Source organism: Natator depressus, chromosome 5 (assembly GCF_965152275.1).
Source record: "Natator depressus isolate rNatDep1 chromosome 5, rNatDep2.hap1, whole genome shotgun sequence".
Lineage (NCBI taxonomy): Eukaryota > Metazoa > Chordata > Testudines > Cheloniidae > Natator > Natator depressus.
Window position 1 is genome coordinate 41,032,462 of NC_134238.1, and position 20,526 is coordinate 41,052,987.

Consider the following 20,526-nt stretch of genomic DNA (forward strand, 5'->3'; position numbering starts at 1 on the left):
AGATAATCTCTCTCTCACACACACACACACACACACACACACACACACACTTAAAATTATAAAGAACAATCCTCTTCCCCAGAAAGACTGAAGGGAAGAGTCTAGCTGCTCTGGTGGAGTTGATCCTAAAGTTAACATTCAGCAGCCCATTTCCAGACAGCAGCGCTAAATCTATTTGGATAAAACGCGTGTGACCCAGACACTTGGCATGTGGCCCAAATGCGTTGCACCGGCAGCCCAAATAAAAACAAGAGTCTGAGACGCTCGCTCTCTGTGTGTGCGTTTCTCTTTTCCCTCTTGTACCATTAAAGAAATTAGCAAATGCAAGAACTATACACACATCACCAGGAAACGGGATTTCAATTATTCCCCCTCCAAAAAAAAAAAATCATCCTTTGAACTGGGTGCCATGCAATATATATACAGCCACACACCGATAAATAAGGCTCCGTGGGGTTAAGAGTCTAGCAAATCCCAAATGGCTCGAAGTAAATCAAAAACACACGCTTCCATCTCGCTGATTAGCCTATTAAGAGCTTAACATCTCCTAGAGCATCAGGCTGCAGCTATCACATTAATGCGGACCCTTTGAGCCCAGACACAAAATATGCACTTGTCTGACCGCTTAAGTAGACACTGACATGACACGACAAAATACTGGAGGATTTTTTTAAATCGAATCTTTTAAAAGGTTTTGCCTACTTTCCACCAATTATTTAGTCTAAACCTGAAAAGGTTTTCTATACAATACCACACTATTCTTTGGAATAGAAAATATCTTCCCCCTCTCGTAATCCTCAGTCTCAAAGGTTTTTCTCTCTGAAATTATTCCAAATCCACCTCGCTTAGTGCCGTATAACCTCCCCCATCCCCCAAAAGATCTACATGCATCATTATTCAGCAGACAAGAAAAGCACAAAGAGACGTTTCATTGAACAGCATGAAGTCTTTTCTTACCGTTTTCATCTTCAATTTCTGATATAAAGTAAATTTCAAACACTAGAGATAGCACTTTACGAGTCCCGTATTCCTCTCTGCTTTCCCCCTTTTTCAAGCCACACCAGTTATATTCTCCAACAAAGTGAAATCCTCCAGTCTTCCTAAAAGGGATTTTCAGAGAGCGGACTGACTTGGCAGAAAAAGGGATGCCATCAATTCACCCAATCTATCACCCTGCACATTTTGTCTTTCCAACCGAAAAAGTAAAAAAAAAAAAAAAGGGGGGGGGGGGAGGAAGGAAAACAGACTTATTTTGGGGTGGGGAGGAGTACCCTCTTCTTGGCCAGCTTCTTCTGGGCAAAGTACCATGTGAATCTCATCAGAGCTGGAGGGTGAGAGAGAGGAAGGGAGATAGAGAAAGCAGGCAGGGAGGACTCAAGAAAGTTTTGTTGAAGTAGCCCTAGATCTCTTCTCACTGCCGGCCTGCAGCCAAGTTTAGAGCTCCAGCAGCAGAGGGAAGTTTTGGCAGCTTTGCCTGGGAGGCTGAGCGCACACTGACGTCAGTCTGCAGATGTGCCTCTGGCTCCCCGGGCGCTGCTGCGCATGTCGGGCCCATCACGTGGAGGGGGAGGGGGATGCAGAGGTACAATCAGGGTAACCAAAAAGGAAAAAAAAAAAAAAAAAAAAAAGCGGACAGAGAAAAGTCCTTCACGAGGTACAATGTAAACTTTTCCTCTCCGTGAATGGGAGAGAACCTGGCCCTCCAGCCCTCCCCGTGCCTCATGGCACCTCACAGACCTCTCCAGGCTGGGGGGTTGTGGCCTGGGCTGCAGGGGGGGCAGGACTATGTCACTGACTGTGTTAATGTCACTGGCAAGCCCCCGGGCTGCAGTGTTGTAGTGTGAGCGCAAAACCAGCGAAAATACCGCAAGTTGTACAACACCGCAGCCCAATGAATGGGGCTGGGGGAGGGGGGAGGCAGGAGGCGTGTAAGTGAGGGTGCAGGGCGCTGGTCTGAGTCTTCCAGGTCCCACTTTGGAAAGGGGTCTTGTTAAAGAGTGGCTCCCCAGTAAACAGACGTTAAGAGCCTTATAAAAAAGCCTTTGGATCTGATCACATACTATGTACAAAGAGGTCCTTATCTGTGGCTCTGTAAGGGTTGTGTAATAGCTCTGACACGATATATATATTGGTGCGTGTGTTTAATATAGGGACACAGAGTACATATTATACAACACCGATCGTCTTTACTAGTAAGAACGACCACGAAAGAGGAAACTGTATTACCTAGAGCAGTCTGAAGATTTATCACTCAAAACGGCTCATTTGCTGTCTGTTCACTGACCCTGGGCTCTGTGAAAGGTTTTACAAAAAGTTGCATTATTAGCGACCCGTTGGTACTTGACAGGGTGGGTATTTTTTTAAAATAAGTTCATTGCATGAAATATCAGTGACTTCAGCAATGAAAAAGAAACGACAACAAAACAAACCTTTGGCCCGCACGCACCACATGCGTTCAGCCCTGACTTTGCAGATCAAATAATACAACAAGTACCACAAACACTTTCACTTTCATTTGCAATGAGAAAACAGCTGGCACCCGTCCGGGGGGAGAGGGGGGAAGCGCAAATATGTTTTCCACGTAGTTGGATCGTAAACAAAATCTGACATACAAATCGGAAACAGGAAATAGGTGAAAATAGTATAGGACAATGTTGCCTTTGAGCAGTGTGCTCTGCTGAATCATTTATGTCCAGCCAGGCTAATGATGAGTTTGGGTTTTTTGGGGGGCGAGAGGATGGAATTGGCGCCTTGGAATTCCAGCTCACATCACCGCCTAGTCAATTTCCGATAGCCAAAAGAAGAGAGATCAAAAATCCTTCCAGAATCTAGGCTCTAAGGTTTCAAGCTTCTGCTAACATTATTTCCCATCTGATGAGATTTGTTTTCATCCTACGCCGGAGGTAGTAGGTGTAATTCTTCTGGTGAATCCATGAATAGTTGGCTGAAGTATGAAATTATTCACACTGGAAAGGTCCAAGAACACAGTTATTCCGATTCTTCTTCGAGTGCTGAAAGGGAAAAGCATCTGTCTGCAGAGTCAATAGTCCTCATCGTGACCTTAATCAGGGTTTGGCTATGTGCCATTTAAAATGTAGAAATAGGGTCCTGTGGCTGGCATTGACAGTTTCCAATAAACACACTCCATATGGCGCGGCACGTTTTATTTTTTAAGATAAAGAGCCATTATAGTGAAATTGGATTTCTACACCTAATTATATTAAACTGCTTTTAAGAGTAGCTCTAACGAGTAACACAAAAACCTGGGGGAAATAGTTGGCATTTGGCGTACTGAAATACCACCTGAATGGCCGTTGGTGAGACCCTGTTGTAGTCTTTAACCAAAATAACGTGACAGCGTCTCTGTGCTACTAATAAGAGTGTAACTGCACGCCTTAGCTGAACTGTGGAAAAGTGCCTCTAAGAAATACCAGTATTCAAAAGAAGTGTTTTGTTCTCGAACTATGTGCTAAAGCTTGTTGCCCTTCATATAATTGCTTATTCAAAGAGCGCCATCCTGCGTCTGAACGCAGTAAAGGGAAGATTAAATTAGGAGACAGAAATTTACTCCTGTGTGCATTCTATGTATGTATGTTATTTATGCTTTGCGTGTGTTGTTCTGTGGGATTTGTGCCTCTCTCTGTGTTGTTTTCCAGTACGTATCCAGTTTTCCAGGGTGTGCCTGGTGCTTCAGTGCGTGTTCATGCCTGTGTTGGTTCTGTTTCTCTGTGGTGTGCATGCAACAGCTATGTAATAAAGGATATGGATAAACATTTTTTTTCAGTTAATGTATGTGGTGTTTATATAATAGATTATTTCAAAACTTCAGCTGCAGCAAATTATTTATCATGTGATCACATTCACTTGTCACACAAGAACCATTCAAAAAGCAAAAGAAGGTGGTGAGTAGAGCTGGTGGAATAATGGGGGGGGGTTAGTTTATTGGCATTTCTGAAAGAAAAAAAAGTTTCATTTTGGGTTGAATCAATAGGTTTTGGCTCATTCATAGTGGGTTACTCAAAGTAGCAATTCATAATGACAATGAATAGTCATTGGACCAAGAAATGAAAATCAGAATGACTATATAAGCCTGGTGGTTAGGGCACTCACCTGCCATGTAGGGGACCCAAATTAAAGACCCTCGACCCCTGACTATTTAATTATACAAAATAGAAGTGCTTCAACAGGAAAAACTGAGGGACTGCAATACCAGTATATCCCATAGTTCTCCAGTGATTAGGCCAATCTCCTACAACCTGAGAGATCTGAGGTCATGTTCTTTCTCCTCATGAGGCAGAGAGGAAAACTGAAGCATAGTCTCCCAGATTGCAGAAGAGCAAACACCCTAATCACTAGGCTAAAGACTATAATGGAGATCTGCTTCCTTCCCCCTACGTTTTGTGAATCTTATCCTTCTGCAAAAATGTCTAGAAACTAAAAAACGTTGCATGGAAACATTTTGTTTCAATATTACTGAAACATTGAGTTTTTTGGTTTGGTCAAAACTATTTGGCAAAGTCAACACAAACTCATGAATAATTTCAAGTCAACTGAAACTGCATTTTAAAAAAAAACTTCCCAACTTTAGTGGAGAGTACCACTCTACTCTGCTACCGCACACATCTTAGTGGACTATTCTTTATCACCTTTCCTTCAGGCAACCGTATGGAGAATGGGGGAGGTACTGGCTGTTACTTTGTTCTCCACTTCTGAAAAAATCAGATTGTAAGGAAAGGCAGCTAGTTTTCTTCCCACCTTCCTGAGCCAGCAGCAATGTGAGGGGAGGATGCTGGTGTCCTGTGCTCCACCGAGTAAAGGTAGTAGCATTGTAAAGAAAGCTGTTGGGTAGATTGCTGCTCCCACTCCACTGCATAAAATGGATATTTTCAAAGTAAACCTTGCTTCAAATTTAATTCAGCTAAACTAAAATTAACAATATGTTTATTTAATGTTTGTCTATTTTTTGTTTCAACAGCCAGTATCTGAATAATTATCATATGGAATTTTTGAGAGCTAGTTTGTTTTTTTTTAAAAAAGGAACCACACAGCAAACACTATGCAGAGTCACAACATAGAAGAGGCTTTGCTAAGTGTGACAGGCGCTGTTGTATTATCACATGGCAAAGACAATAATTCCATTTTGGGGTTCTGGTGACATTAATAAACCACTTGAGTAATTATGTCACCAGAAGCCCTGGATGGGATTACAGATTTATTGAGCATAGTGTACATTACTCTACATGTTAACTTATTTGCCAGTCTTTTCTAATCATGAGAGTGATTTGCTGAAACATTAAGCACCCCTGACTTCACTTTAGGCCTTTAAATCCTCTAGCCTGTCATCCTCGAGCCTGCCAGTCACTGACTGCTAAAGATTGCCAGAAAGACTTTTGTGATTAAATAAACATTTGTTTTAAACTTTATGTAAACAATGTTTTATATTTAAAGGTATTTTTGAGCCCAATCCTGGAAATGTTGCCATTAACTTTAGAGAGACCAGAAGAGAAATCTTTAAGTCTTCGGTGGACTGTCCATTTTTAGTAAAATGAGCTTCTTGTTTCCCACACATTTAGATATGTATGCTTGCATGTATGCTTTTTCCAAGATATTTTTATTTCCTCTCCTTTTGGAGACGTGAGGATGATCACCCAAAATACCTAGAAAAAATTCCAACAATATATAGTGAAAGAATAATACTTTGTAATATTTAAATTTTAGCAATCTGCTGTCACCTAAAGGACTTTTTTATAGCTTCATACTGAAGACAACTAACATACAAATTATTATTAATTCATTATTGTAGCACCTAAGAGCCCTAGTTATGGACAAGGACTCCATTGTGCTAAGCTTTGTACAAACACAGAATAAAAGGTCTGTCTCTGTCCCAACTTAAAATGGTATAATTCAATTGACTTTCATTTCTGTCCTTTATATTTCAGAACTTTCCTTGGCATATTTGCTTAATATCAAAGAAACCTGTGAATGTCTGTTAAAGGCAGTCAAAGAAAAAATACTAACAAATACTGTTCAAAGATATACATAAGACACCCAGATATTATGGTGATGGGCACATAAAAATGATATATACTGTGGATTTTGCAGTACTATTCTGAGATACTGAGTACTACAGAATTTAGGATTAAATGTTTTACCATTTTATTCCATGATGTGTAGACAGTTTGTACTGGATATGATGACTTTAGGTCAAAATCATTCTCTGAGTAGTAAACTCCATGTAAGGGTCTAGAAACTCTGCCTTACACATTCTTCTGTCAAAAGGCAGGATTTGCCCATTTGGGAAAACAGGTGGTTTGGCTTCCAGGCCCCATGAATCTCAGGAGATCTGCCGGAGGTCAAGTCTGTTTTCACATCTTCCCAGTCAATCTGCTCCTTACACATAGATCCCAAATTCTGTGGAGAGGCTTCTTCAGGGTAGGGCAGCTTGATATTTCAGCATTCCCTCCCTCTACGGAGGATGGATCTCACATGTACATCCCCATTGTATTGTATTTACTTCCCCATGCCATTTTAAATCTGACCATACTATCACAAGCATGATGAGCTATGATGATGCTAGGGTTATTTACACTAGTATTACTATTAATGTCTTGTAATATTTTTTATTAGTGACTCTCACTGAATCTCTTGGTGTGCAATATAGACTAAACCATATGTTTTACTGCTTGTTAAAAGATTCAGCTTGGTCATATATGTGACGTTGCACTACATATGTTTATGGAAATATGCTTATGAGTGTGAATATAATGTACCTGGAATATGCTTTATACAAAAGGTCTCTTGTAAGATATCGTTACAAAGCTTATATTCTGAATGTGTTCATCCTATTTGTATGTATGCATCATTCTTGTATCTAAAACTAGAAATATGAAGTATTACTCTGAGGTCCTATTGTAAGTATGCAAAGTGTAGGCCATTAATAATGGCTTGGAATCTTGATGGCTCCCATTAACCAGGACAATTGGTTGTAAATGGCTCTGTTTACTCGCAAACCTTCCTGGGTACATGCAGGCCAACCCTGAAAGAATGGAGACTAAGGTCTTACAGTGACATGTGATCATGTCACCTGGTACTAGAATCCATCTTAAACCTGGTGCTTTTCCATTTAGAAGAAAGGGTGGGAACCCGGAGAGAGACAAAGGATTCCCACTTTGTGCCAAAGCTATAAAAGGGTGGAACAAAACAAAGGGGGCTGCAGTCATGAGAAATCTCCTAGTTACCACCTAAGCTGGAACAAGGACTGTACCAGGGGAAAGGATTGGGCCCAAACTAGGAAGGAGTCTAGTCTGTGAAAAAAGCTTATTGGAACATCTCTGAGGGCGAGATTTACCTGTATTCAGTTTCTTAAATGTATTAGGCTTAGACTTGCATGTTTTGTTTTAGTTTGCTTGGTAACTTACTTTGTTCTGTCTGTTACTACTTGAAAACACTTAAATCCTACTTTTTATTCTTCATACAATCACTTTTGTTTATTATTAAACCCAGAGTAAGTGATTAATACCTGGAGGAGCAAACAGCTGTGCATATCTCTCTCAGTGTTATAGAGGGCGGACAGTTTATGAGTTTACCCTGTATAAGCTTTATAAGGAGTAAAAACAGATTTATTTGGGGTTTGGATCCCACTGGAAGATGGGCGTCTGGGTGCTGGAGACTGGAATACCTGCTGAGTGGTTTTCAGTTAAAGCCTGCAGCTTTGGGGATGTGGTTCAGACCCTGGGTCTGCGTTGCAGCAGGCTCGAGTGTCTGGTTCAACAAGACAGGGTTCTGGAGTCCCAAGATGACAGGGAAAATGGGCTCAGAGGTAGTTTCAGTACATCAGGTGACAGTCCCAAGGGGGTCTCTGTGACCGAACCCGTCACAATATATCTGAAAAAATAATACATAAAAAGCATTCTCAGGATTATGTCCACATTGTAGTTTCCAGCAGAACCACTGCTATGCACAAGAATGCCTTTCTTTAAACACAGCCTTGGAGATTTGCATCCTTTTCTAAGGACTAGTTCCCTTTTCAAAACACTTGTGTAATGCTGATTTTGGCATGACATGGCCATCCAAGCCTTCTGCTTCTATGAGGTGGCGTAACAGAGTGTGACTAGCGCAATGGCCATGGCAGTCAGTCTTGGAAATGAAATTGGGAGTCTCATTGTGTGTGTGGCTAGTACATCCCCCATCATCATAGTGTGGGACAGGTTCTTCCCTAGTGGAGTAACAGTCAGCCAGGCAGGGAGAAAATTAGATGGAACATGTGGTAATTTGACTTGTAGAAAACAAGCGCTCACTCAAAAAATGGAAAGAAAGGACTTTTCACTGAACTGTAGTGAAAAGGACCTCAAGAGGTCATTTAGTCCAGTCCCCTGCACTCAAGGCAGGACTAAGTATTGTCTAGACCATCCCTGACAGGTGTTTGTCTAACCCAATCTTAAAAAATCTCCAATGACGAAGGTTTCACAACCTCCCTGGGCAATTTATTCCAGTGCTTAACCACCCTGACAGTTAGGAAGTTTTTCTTAATGTCCAACCTAAACTGCCCTTGCTGAAATTTAAGCCTGTTGCTTCTTGTCCGTTCCTCAGAGGTTAAGGAGATTAATTTTTCTCGTTCTCTTTGTAACAACCTTTTACATACTTGAAAACTGTTATGTTCCCTCTCAGTCTTGTCTCCTCCAGACTAAACAAACCCAGTTTTTTTCAATCTTCCCTCATAGGTCATGTTTGCTAGACCTTTAATCATTTTTGTTGCTTTTCTCTAGACTTTCTCCAATTTGTCCATATCTTTCCTGAAATATGGTGCCCAGAACTGGACGCAATACTCCAGTTGAGGCCTAATCAGCGCAGAATAGGGCAGAAGAATTACATCTCATGTCTTGCTTACAACATTCCTGCTAATACATCCCAGCATGATTTTTTTTTTGTTTTGTTTTGTTTTTTTTGCACGAGTGTTCCACTGTTGACTCTCATTTTGCTTGTGATCATAGAATATCAGGGTTGGAAGGGACCTCAGGAGGTCAGCTAGTCCAACCCCCTGCTCAAAGCAGGACCGATCCCTGACTAAATCATCCCAGCCAGGACTTTGTCAAGCCTGACCTTAGAAACTTCTAAGGAAGGAGATTCCACCACCTCCCTAGGTAACCCATTCCAGTGCTTCACCACCCTCCTAGTGAAAAAGTTTTTCCTAATATCTAACCTAAACCTCCCCCACTGCAACTTGAGACCATTACTCCTTGTTCTGTCATCTGCTACCACTGAGAACAGTCTAGAGCCATCCTCTTTGGAACCCCCTTTCAGGTAATTGAAAGCAGCTATCAAATCCCCCCTCATTCTTCTCTTCTGAAGACTAAACATCCCCAGTTCCCTCAGCCTCTCCTCATAAGTCATGTGTTCCAGTCCCCTAATCATCTTTGTTGCCCTCCGCTGGACTCTTTCCAATTTTTCCACATCTTTCTTGTAGTGTGGGGCCCAAAACTGGACACAGTACTCCAGATGAGGCCTCACCAATATCGAATAGAGGGGAACGATCATGTCCCTCGATCTGCTGGCAATGCCCCTACTTATACATCCCAAAATGCCATTGGCCTTCTTGGCAACAAGGGCACACTGTTGACTCATATCCAACTTCTCATCCACTGTAACCCCTAAGTCCTTTTCTGCAGCACTGCTGCCGAGCCATTCGGTCCCTAGTCTGTAGCGGTGTATGGGATTCTTCCGTCCTAAGTGTAGGACTTGTCCTTGTTGAACCTCATCAGATTTCTTTTGGTCCAATCCTCTAATTTGTCTAGGGCCCTCTGTATCCTATCCCTACCCTCCAGCGTATCTACCTCTCCTCCCAGTTTAGTGTCATCTGCAAACTTGCTGAGGGTGCAATCCACCCCATCCTCCAGATCATTAATGAAGATATTGAAGAAAATCGGCCCGAGGACCGACCCTTGGGGCACTCCACTTGATATCGGCTGCCAACTAGACATGGAGCCATTGATCACTACCCGTTGAGCCCGACAATCTAGCCAACTTTCTATCCACCTTATAGTCCATTCATCCAGCCCATCCGCTATGACCCCCAGGTCCTTTTCTTCTTCCTAGGCAGTCATTTCCCATTTAATGTGTGTGCAACTGATTGTTCCTTCCTAAGTGGAGTACTTTGCATTTGTCCTTACAGAATTTCATCCTATTTTCTTCAGACCATTTCTCCAGTTTGTCCAGATCATTTTGAATTTTAATCCTATTCTCCAAAGCACTTGCAACCCCTCCCAGCTTGGTATCACTCATAAAACTTTATAAGTGTACTCTCTATGCCATTATCTAAACCCTTGATGAAGATATTGAACAGAACTGGACCCAGAACTGATCCCTGTGGGACCCCACTTCATATGCCCCTCCAGCATGACTGTGACTCACTGATAACTAATCTCTGGGAACAATTTTCCAACCAGTTATACACCCACCTTATAGTAGCTCCATCTAGGTTTTATTTCCCTAGTTCGTTTATGAGAAGGTCATGAGAGACAGTATCAAAGGCCTTACTGAAGTCAAGATATACCACTTCTACCGCTTCCCCCATCCACAAGGCTGGTTACCTTGTTAAAGAAAGCTATCCTTTTGGTTTGACACCATTTGTTCTTGCAAATCCATGCTGACAGGTACTTGTCACCTTATTATCTTCTAGGTGTTTGCAAATTGATTGCTTAATTATTTGCTCTATTATCTTTCCGGGTCTGTAATTCCCTGGGTTGTCCTTATTTCCCTTTGTATATGTCATAAATATAAAGGAAAGGGTAACCACCTTTCTGTATACAGTGGTATAAAATCCCTCCTGCCAGAGGCAACATCCTGTTACCTGTAAAGGGTTAAGAAGCTCAGCTAACCTAGCTGGCACCTGACCCAAAGGACCAATAAGGGAACAAGATACTTTCAAATCTTGGTGGGGGAGGGGGGGAAGGCTTTTGTTTGTGCTCTTTGTTTATGTGTTTGTTCTCTCTTTGGATTGAGAGAGGCCAGACAGAAATCCATCTTCTCCAACCCTTCCTAATCCAAGTCTCCAATGTTGCAACCAGTATAGGTAAGCCAGGCTAGGTGGGTTAGTTCATCTTTTGTTTTATGTGAATTTTCCCTGTGTTAAGAGGGAGGTTTATTCCTGTTTTCTGTAACTTTACGGTTTTGCCCAGAGGAGGATCCTCTGTGTTTTGAATCTGAATACCCTGTAAAGTATTTTCCATCCTGATTTTACAGAGGTGATTCTTTTACCTTTTCTTTAATTAAAATTCTTCTTTTAAAAACCTGATTGATTTTTCATTGTTCTTAAGATCCAAGGGTGTTCACCTGTACAAATTTGTGAGGATTATTGTCAAGCCTTCTCCAGGAAAGGGGGTGTAGGGCTTGGGGGGATATTTTGGGGAAAGACGTCTCCAAGTGGTCTCTTTTCCTGTTCTTTGTTTAAAACGCTTGGTGGTGGCAGCATACTGTTCAAGGACAAGGCAAAGTTTGTACCTTGGGGAAGTTTTTAACCTACGCTGGTAAGAATAAGCTTAGGGGGTCTTTCATGCGCGTCCCCACATCTGTACCCTAGAGTTCAGAGTGGGGAAGGAACCTTGACAGTATAGGTGGGCACTATATTCACTCTTTTCCAGTCCTCTAGAATCTCTCCTGTCTTCAGGACTTTTCAAAGATAATTTCTAATGGCTCAGATACCGCCTCAGTCAGCTCTTTGAGTATTCTGGGATGTATTTCATCAGGCCCTGGTGCCTTGAAGACATTTAGCTTGTCTAACTAATTTTTAATTTGTTCTTTCCCCATTTAGCCTCTGATCCTACCTTATTTTCATTGATATGAACTATGTTAGACGTCCAATCACTACTAACCATTTTGGTGAAAAACAAACAAAAAGACAGGTTTCAGAGTAACAGCCATGTTAGTCTGTATTCGCAAAAAGAAAAGGAGTACTTGTGGCACCTTAGAGACTAACCAATTTATTTGAGCATAAGCTTTCGTGAGCTACACCTCTGATGAATTGCATCCGATGAAGTGAGCTGTAGCTCACGAAAGCTTATGCTCAAATAAATTGGTTAGTCTCTAAGGTGCCACAAGTACTCCTTTTCTTTTTGAAACAAAAAGGTAATTTAACACTTCTGCCATTTCCACATTTTCTGTTATTGTTTCCCTCACCCTCATTGAGTTACAGTCCTACCCTGTCCTTGGCCTTCCTCTTGCTTCTAATGTATTTGTAGAATGTTTTCTTGTTACTCTTTAAGTCTCTAGCTAATTTAATCTTGTTTTGTGCCTTAGCCTTTCTAATTCTCCCCACATATTTGTGTTAATCGTTTATATTCATTCTTTGTAATTTGACTTACTTTCCACTTTTTGTAGTGTTTTTTTTGTTTGTTTTTTGTTTTTTTTTTTTTTTTGAGTTTCAGATCACTGAAGATCCCTGGTTAAGCCAGGGTGGTCTCTTGCCATAATTCCTATCTTTCCTACACAGTGGGGTAGTTTGCTCTTGTGCCCTTAATAATGTCTCTTTGAAAAACTGCCAACTCACAAACTGTTTTTCCCCTTAGACTTGCTTCCCATGGGATCTTACCTACTAACTCCCTGAGTTTGCTGAAGTCTGCCTTCTTGAAATCCATTATTTTTATTGTGCCCTTTTCCCTCCTACTATTCCTTAGAATCATGAACTCTACCATTTCATGATCACTTGCACCTAAGCAGTCTTCCATTTTTGACCAGTTCCTCCCTATTTGTCAAAATCAAATCTAGAACAGCCTCTCCCCTAGTAGCTTTCTCCACCATCTGAACTAAAAAATTGTCTCCAATACATTCCAAGAACTTGCTGGACAATCTGTGCCATACCGAATTATTTTCCCGACAGATGTCAGGGTAATTGAAGTCCCCCATCATCACCAAGTCCTGTGTTTTGGATGATTTGGTAGTTTAAGAAAAGCCTCATCCACCTCTTCTTCCTGGTTAGGTGGTCTGTAGTAAACCCCTACCATGACATCACCCTTGTTTTTTACCCCTTTTATCCTTCCCCAGAGACTTTCAACAAGTCTGTCTCCTATTTCCATCTTTGCCTCAATCCAAGCATGTACATTTGATATATAAGGCAACACCTCCTCCCATTTTTCCCTGCCTGTCCTTCCTGAGCAAGCTGTACCCTTCAATACCAATATTCCAGTCATGTGTATTTAACCAATTTGTGATGCCAACTATGTCATAGTTGTTTTTATTAACTAGCATTTCAAGTTCTTCCTGCTTATTCCCCATACTTCTCACATTAGCATACAGACATCTAAGATACTTATTTGATTTCCCTCCTATGTTCTCTCTCATCTGTCACCAATCCCTGCTCTAATGACCTATGCTCCTCCCAGATTCCAACCCTTCTCCTGGGTCTCCATGTTTTGGATTTACCTGTGGGCTTTTGTCATCTGCCTCCGTCGAACCTAGTTTAAAGCCCTCCTCACTAGGTTAGTCAGTCTGTATCCAAATATGCTCTTTTCCTTCCTCGGTAGGTGGACCCCCATCTCTGTTTAGCAGTCCTTCTTCCCGGAACAGCATCCTGTGATCAAGGAAGCCAAAGCCCCCGTGGCAACACCAGCCTCGCAGCCAGGCATTCACCTCCAGGATGCATCTGTCTCTACGTGGACCCTACCCTTCACCAGAAGGATCTGAGAGAACACCAGTGCACCCCCACCTCCTTCACCCTTACTCCTAGAGCCCTGTAGTTACTTCTTATCTGCTGAGGGTCATACCTTGCAGTATCATTAGTGCCCACATGGATGAGTAGCATGGGGTAGTAGTCAGAGGGCTGGATGATCCTTGACAATTCTTCCATAACACCTTCGATACGGGCCGCTGGCAGGCAGCATACCTCCCGGGATGCCATGTCAGGCTGACAGAGGGTGCCTCAGTCCCCCTAGGAAAGTCACCAACCACCACTACCATAAGTTTCCTCCTAGAAGTGGTGGCTGTGATCCTCCCAGCCATGGGTGTACATGGCTTCTCCTCCTCCACCTTGTTGCCAGGGCAGCATAAAGGTTCTTCATCACTGTGATGGGTGGGTTGGGAGTAGAGGTGGAGCACTACCCGCTGCCAGACATAACCGGCAGCCACTGAAGGAGCACAGGTTAAATGTCCCAGTGGCAGACCTCATTAGGGGATCCAACATACACATTGGTCAGACTGATCAGGAATCCCTCCTCCTGGACTCTGATATACGCCCTAAATTTTAACCTTCCTCTTAGATTGCCAGGTGAATTGTGGGAGCTGGTCCTGCCCTTTCCTTAACAGGACTGATGCACGGCACTTAGAGAGTTACTCCATCTCTTCATGACATTAGTGGGGCAAGAAAGAGGGACGTAGGCTAGAAAATTGTTTTGTGCAGAAGGTGGGGAGCCTGTTTTATTACTTTGTCTATTTTCAGTTTTCCAAGTCAATGGATTTGCATCAAGGATGTGTTTGGTCCAATGAGCCTATTCATGTGATGAAGGAGAGCTGTTTTTGGCTCACACTACATGTATTCCTGTTTTGTTGTTTTCCCATTTCCAGAATAAGTTGTTTAGCAGTCTTCCATAAGAGCCATGAAAAGCATATTTGAGACAAATTCTACAAAACTTCCCTCTGGAAAAATTTGGTAGGCAGCATTGCTTGGGGCTAGGGTATATAGATACATGTGCAAACTATGTAAACATTCTCCATGGACATGCAAAAGTTAACAAGTCACTTGTTAGTTTTGATTGTAGGATGAAAGCTCTGAAGTGCCAGGCTACAACTATTAGAAATATAGGTGATTTGATTGGAATTAAATGAATAGCCAGCAAGTTAAAGAAGTATGGGCTGGATGAATGGACTATAAGGTGGATAGAAAGCTGGCTAGATTGTTGGGCTCAGCGGGTAGTGATCAATGGCTCCATGTCTAGTTGGCAGCCGGTATCAAGTGGAGTGCCCCAGGGCTCAGTCCTGGGGCCGGTTTTGTTCAATATCTTCATAAATGATCTGGAGGATGGTGTGGATTGCACCCTCAGCAAGTTTGCAGATGACACTAAACTGGGAGGAGAGGTAGATACGCTGGAGGGTTGGGATAGGATACAGAGGGCCCTAGACAAATTAGAGGATTGGGCCAAAAGAAATCTGATGAGGTTCAACAAGGACAAGTGCAGAGTCCTGCACTTAGGACGGAAGAATCCAATGCACCGCTACAGACTAGGGACCGAATGGCTCAGCAGCAGTTCTGCAGAAAAGGACCTAGGGGTTACAGTGGATGAGAAGTTGGATATGAGTCAACAGTGTGCCCTTGTTGCCAAGAAGGCCAATGGCATTTTGGGATGTATAAGTAGGGGCATTGCCAGCAGATCGAGGGACACGATTGTTCCCCTCTATTCGACATTGGTGAGGCCTCATCTGGAGTACTGTGTCCAGTTTTGGGCCCCACACTACAAGAAAGATGTGGAAAAATTGGAGAGAGTCCAGTGGAGGGCAAAAAAAATGATTAGGGGACTGGAACACATGACTTATGAGGAGAGGCTGAGGGAACTGGGGATGTTTAGTCTTCAGAAGAGAAGAATGAGGGGGGATTTGATAGCTGCTTTCAATTACCTGAAAGGGGGTTCCAAAGAGGATGGCTCTAGACTGTTCTCAGTGGTAGCAGATGACAGAACAAGGAGTAATGGTCTCAAGTTGCAGTGGGGGAGATTTAGGTTGGATATTAGGAAAAACTTTTTCACTACAAGGGTGGTGAAACATTGGAATGGGTTACCTAGGAAGGTGGTGGAATCTCCTTCCTTAGAAGTTTTTAAGGTCAGGCTTGACAAAGTCCTGGCTGGGATGATTTAGTCAGGGATCGGTCCTGCTTTGAGCAGGGGGTTGGACGAGATGACCTCCTGAGGTCCCTTCCAATCCTGATATTCTATGATTCTATGATTAATAGAACACATGTGATTTATGAAAAATCTGTCTGAAATATTTGGATTGAATGAGGATTATAGTATTCACATGGATAGGCATCTCATACTCCCAACTACCATTTGCTGAAGCAAGTGGTGATCCCTCACTTGTTTGTATGATTTATAATAAATATAAACATGAATGTGTACACAGGCAGTCTTCGACTTTATGACTTTCGAGTTATGATGAATGGCACTTACGACGTTTCTAAATTGACATCCAGTTTCGACTTTCCAACGTCAGTTTCAACTTTCCAACACTTGATCCGACATTGTTCCTATGAGAAAATCAAGTTACAATGTTTTGCCTTAAGACGTGATTTTCAGGAACCAATTGTGTCGTAAGTCCAAGGACTGCCTGTATTAAATGTCAGATTTGAGAATGAGCATGGATTTTTAAAAATTGAAAAGAATTGAACATACCCAAATTGGCAAACCAACACAAGTTAGAACAATGATTATATTTCCTTTCGTTAGGATTTGGACCGGTTAACATTATGATATTCTACTGAATATTCTTGAAATGCTTTAACTCATGTAGACATTTTGGATTATTTGGTAAACTCAGATTGCTATATTTTAAAGATAAAACTAAAACAAAGACCATTTCAAATAAAGTTGAATGTAAAGAATACATCCATCTCTGAGCTACAATTATTATGTCTCATGTTGTTTTTTGTTTATTACTCTTCAAGATACATTGGGGGAAATCTTTTATGGCAAATTGCTAAAGAATCAGCTATGCATCAAATCCCAAAATAACTTTTCATTTCTGAAGAGTTAACAATGAAATTCTTTAGTTATAGGTCTATATTCTGGGCACAATCAGTGAACTGAAATATAAACTGGGTTCAGCATGCTGCTGTTCCTGCTATAGCCATTAAGTGATTATTTGCGTCAATAGACAAGTTACTGAAAAAGGATCAGATTCAATTGTTCTCAAAAACTTTCAGAACCTTTAATATGATGGCTCAGCAGACTTGCACAGTATCTGCTAACAGTTTTGCATTCTAACAAAAAATAGCCATAGGACAGCCAGAGCAATTATTTTTCAATGTGTCAGATGATGGGGGTTTTCTTTCTGGTCTCTGTACTGTATGGCTATTCAGGATCAAAAGAGGTCTCAACCTCCTTGTGGTCATCTTTGGAAATCGTTAGAAGGGATTTAAGTTGTCTATTGCAGCAATCCTCTCCCCATGAAAAATACTGATTTATTGGAAAGAGTCAACTTTGCATGCGACAAATATCCCACGCTATGGGCTCTGTTAACACATGCTGAAACTGCTAGCAAAAATCATGACTACATTATTTATTTCACACTTTTTTTTTTTTAAGTTTAATTGGCAAGATCAGGCAGAGAAGAGAGGGCACACAAAGTGGGGATACATTTATAGATACAGAGGATTAACTGGGATGGAAAAGCAAACAGAAGCAAAGCACATACTGTGGTGCATCTGATACACTGGGGACCAATGAGGCTCAACTATATTGTTCATGCTGTGCTGTGCATGCTGCTTTTTTAGTTACACATTTTTCAGGAAAGGAATCATAGTTGTAAGCATTTATTTTTAGCTGTTTGCACCCATAACCACACCCATTTTGAAGCCTACCTACAGGATTTCACCCACAAATTAGGCACTTAGACTATTAAATAGATGCAGTTATTGGTGTAAATGATTGCACCTGCAGTTTTGTGCCTGGATTTCATTACAGACACAAAATTGCTCCATTAATATTGGAGGCTGGCATGAGGCCCAGCTAAAAATAAGAGCCTACAACTATTATTATCCCTTTATTTATAAACTTAATGACCTTACTTTGTGAGGGCAGATGACATATAATAAGAATAAATGCAGGTGCAAATATCATGTATATAAATTTCTATCTACAATTTAATATTGGAGGCCATATTTTTAAAGTACGCATTATAACTTGCTCTTCTTTTAGTGGTTATAGGCCAAGAAAACCTTCTATCAACCTCCATATAAGCTGCCAAATCCCACCCCAAGGAGTTTTCTAGGTGTAGCGAAGCGATGACTCACCAGTGTGGCGCCTCCTGCTGGTTGTCTGGGAATTAGCTCTTTTCCAGAGCATGGAGCGCCCTCTGCTGTCTGGTGTATTGCCTGCCTTAGGGCCCCCATGTCCCTCCCGGACTCTGGTGCCCCTTTACCTTGGGGTTCTGCCACAGTAGTACCCCCATACCCTGGGTCTCCCCTCCCAAGGGAACCCCCAACCCTCTATCTCCATCTTGCCTCAGTGGCTACTTGTCCCCACTCATCATCTAGCCCCTGCTCACTGGGGCAGACTTCAGTCTGTAATGGCCATTCATCGTTGGCAAGGGGTTAGGACCTGCTGCCTTTGCCTATTCCCAGGCTGTATCTATGCAGCCCCAGTACCTGTTTAGGCCTTGACCAAGGCCTCAGCCTGGGGAGTTGCCAGGCTGGAGCTTCCCAGCTCCTACTGCCTTTCCCTAGCACGGCTCTGCACCTGGTACCCTGCTCCCAGGCACCTAGGTCCTTCTCTCTCCACAGCTAGAGAGAGACTCCCCTGCCTCCTGGCCCCACAGCCCTTTTATCAGGGCCAGCTGGGCCGGATTGGCATGGCCCCAGCTGTAGCTGCTTCCCCAATCAGCCTAGGTTGGCTTCTTTTAACCCCTGTTCTCCAGGAGTGGGTCAGCCACCCCACTACAGGTGGTAAACAACTTCATCAATGATTACTGAGTGTCGGCAGCCTGCATCAGAACGGATTACCAAGTGCTGCAAAGAACCATCATCCTACTTTACGAAAGAGGTCACAAACATTTCAGAAGGTTTTCCAAACAACCTGGATCTGTCCCACCTGCACTCACCAACCAGTAGTCCAAATGCATTCCCAGAGTGCAAGTACATTCACTTATCAAGAAGTTCTGGTTACCATAAAGGAGACTTTACCCAAGACTTGTGATTCTGACCATACCCCTCCTAGCTTGTGAAAGAGAGTGATGGACACCTTTTGCCACTCCCAACCAAAATAGTAAATGCATCAATTTCCTTCTTCAAACATACAATAGTCTGACCAACATTGAAGAAACCCATTCTGGATACATCACCTCTAGCAAAGTACCATCCAGTATCAAACCTCTCATTCCTGAGCAAGCTCACAGAGAAGCTAGCCAACTTCAAACTCCTCTAATTAGAGTGAATATTCTAGACCCAGCACAATCTGGACACAGGCCAGGACATGAACTGAAACATTTTACAAAAAGTATTTGTGGCACCTTAGAGACTAACAAATTTATTTGAGCGTAAGCTTTCATGAGCTACAGCTCACTTCATCGGATGCATTCAGTGGAAAATACAGTGGGGAGATTTATATACACAGACAACATGAAACAATGGGTGTTACCGTACACACTGTAATGAGAGTGATCAGGTAAGGTGAGCTATTACCAGCAGGAGAGCGGGGTGGGTGTGTGTGTGTGTGTGTGGGGGGGGGACCTTTTGTAGTGATAATCAAGGTGGGCCATTTCCAGCAGTTGACAGGAACGTCTGAGGAACAGCGCGGGGTGGGGGTGGAATAAACAGGGGGAAATAGTTTTACTTTTTGTAATGACTCATCCACTCCCAGTCTTTATTCAAGCCTAAGTTAATTGTATCCAGTTTGCAAATTAATTCCAATTCAGCAGTCTCTCGTTGGAGTCTGTTTTTGAAGTTTTTTGTTGAAGAATTGCCACTTTTAGGTCTGTAATTGAGCGACCAAAGAGATTGAAGTGTTCTCCGAATGGTTTTTGAATGTTATAATTCTTGACGTCTGATTTGTGTCCATTTATTCTTTTCCGTAGAGACTGTCCAGTTTGGCCAATGTACATGGCAGAGGGGCATTGCTGGCACATGATGGCATATATCACATTGGTAGATGTGCAGGTGAACGAGCCTCTGATAGTGTGGCTGATGTGATTAGGCCCTATGATGGTGTCTCCTGAATAGATATGTGGACACAGTTGGCAACAGGCTTTGTTGCAAGGATAGGTTCCTGGGTTAGTGGTTTTGTTGTGTGGTGTGTGGTTGCTGGTGAGTATTTGCTTCAGGTTGGGGGGCTGTCTGTAAGCAAGGACTGGCCTGTCTCCCAAGATCTGTGAGAGTGATGGGTCATCCTTCAGGATAGGTTGTAGATCCTTGATGATGCATTGGAGAGGTTTTAGCTGGGGGCTGAAGGTGATGGCGTTCTGTTATTTTCTTTGTTGGGCCTGTCCTGTAGTAGGTAACTTCTGGGTACTCTTCTGGCTCTGTCAATCTGTTTCTTCACTTCAGCAGGTGGGTATTGTAGTTATAAGATGGCTTGATAGAGATCTTGTAGGTGTTTGTCTCTGTCTGAGGGGTTGGAGCAAATGCGGTTGTATCGTAGAGCTTGGCTGTAGACAATGGATCGTGTGATGTGGTCTGGGTGAAAGCTGGAGGCATGTAGGTAAGCATAGCGGTCAGTAGGTTTCCGGTAGAGGGTGGTGTTTATGTGACCATTGCTTATTAGCACCGTATTGTCCAGGAAGTGGATCTTATGTGGACTGGTCCAGGCTGAGGTTGATGGTGGGTCAGCAGCGCGGCCA

The 20,526-nt window shown here is 42.5% G+C and overlaps 1 protein-coding gene across 1 annotated transcript in view; it reads right to left on the reverse strand.

Annotated features, from left to right (window-relative positions):
• ADAMTS6 (ADAM metallopeptidase with thrombospondin type 1 motif 6) overlaps positions 1 to 1,092 on the reverse strand; it is a 316,147-nt gene extending 315,055 nt beyond the window's left edge. The window contains exon 1 of the mRNA XM_074952624.1: positions 958 to 1,092. The gene's annotated coding sequence lies outside the window, so the exon portion shown is untranslated. The remainder of the gene's footprint in view (positions 1 to 957) is intronic.
• Between the last annotated feature and the right edge of the window lie 19,434 nt (positions 1,093 to 20,526).